The following is a 981-nucleotide window of genomic DNA, read 5'->3' on the forward strand; positions in this document are numbered from 1 at the left end:
CGCACAACGATGCACGGGACGGGAAGCATCCCCAAAGGATCACATCCTGAACAAGCGAGGCGGGATTGCCTACCCCAGGAAAGAATCACATCCCGCGACCACGATATGTCGGTGAGTATGCCGTAATTATTGCTCTCCCCCTTTGCCGTGCCGCGTCCCCTACCCCTCTCCTCCTCCCCACCCCCACCGCGCATTTCCCGCGCCTTTATGGAAACGTAAACAACCAGTGAAACTCGGTGCACGATCGGCGTTTCTGCCAAATACCGATAAAACCTACTCATATAATTGATGATCATAGGATTTTAACCAGAATTTTAGAGTGGACATCGTCGCTTTTCGATATTAATCGCAAGGTATAGTGCTTGATTGTTTCCGGTCCGGAATATTGAATTGTTCCATTCCGGTTATTGTTGTAGGAGGTTAGTGTTCTCCTTGTGGCTCAATGTTTCCACGCACAATTAAGTTGTAAGTTATTTTTTGAGGCCGAGTAAATGATGCCCGTGATGTTAAATAACTTGGCTCACTGTGAGCTTTGTTGAAAAGGTGTTGAATGGGTAGACTCCTCCAATCCATGCAGTATGCTAAATACTGTTGTAGGTCACTCATGCAAATGGGTGAACTGCCAGTGTTTTATTACATATCATATATTTTACTCTATATTATTCTCGTGGACAGAAAACTTTATTACTTTCTGGTTGGGGTGCAAACCGAGTGGTACTATTTGCGTAATCCCCCAAACAATCAATCAATGTGCGTTGCAGATAATTTGCAGCTGTCCCTTCGTACTTAATGCATGGTCATTTAGAGACGCATGGGGGTAGAGGCATTTAAGAGTGTATTGTATGAGTAAATTATATGTAATTAATAGTTGATGAGCGCTAAAAGTATCGTTTAATATGATTGCAGGAACTCGGCCCAGAAATGTTCTTGACATGAGCAAGAGAAGTCTATGGAGTCATTTTACCCAAAAGAATAGGTGAG

At 43.5% G+C, this 981-nt stretch overlaps 1 long non-coding RNA gene across 1 annotated transcript in view; it reads left to right on the top strand.

The window, feature by feature from the left end:
- The first annotated feature begins 207 nt into the window (after window positions 1-207).
- The window catches only part of LOC127749499 (uncharacterized), a 3,765-nt gene continuing 2,991 nt past the window's right edge, over window positions 208-981 (top strand). The window contains exons 1-2 of the long non-coding RNA XR_008011196.1: window positions 208-353; window positions 907-976. This is a non-coding gene — a long non-coding RNA (uncharacterized LOC127749499). The remainder of the gene's footprint in view (window positions 354-906; window positions 977-981) is intronic.

The sequence above is a fragment of the Frankliniella occidentalis genome, unplaced genomic scaffold (genome assembly GCF_000697945.3).
Source record: "Frankliniella occidentalis isolate FOCC.00 unplaced genomic scaffold, Focc_3.1 Scaffold59, whole genome shotgun sequence".
In the NCBI taxonomy this organism is placed as follows: Eukaryota; Metazoa; Arthropoda; class Insecta; order Thysanoptera; family Thripidae; genus Frankliniella; species Frankliniella occidentalis.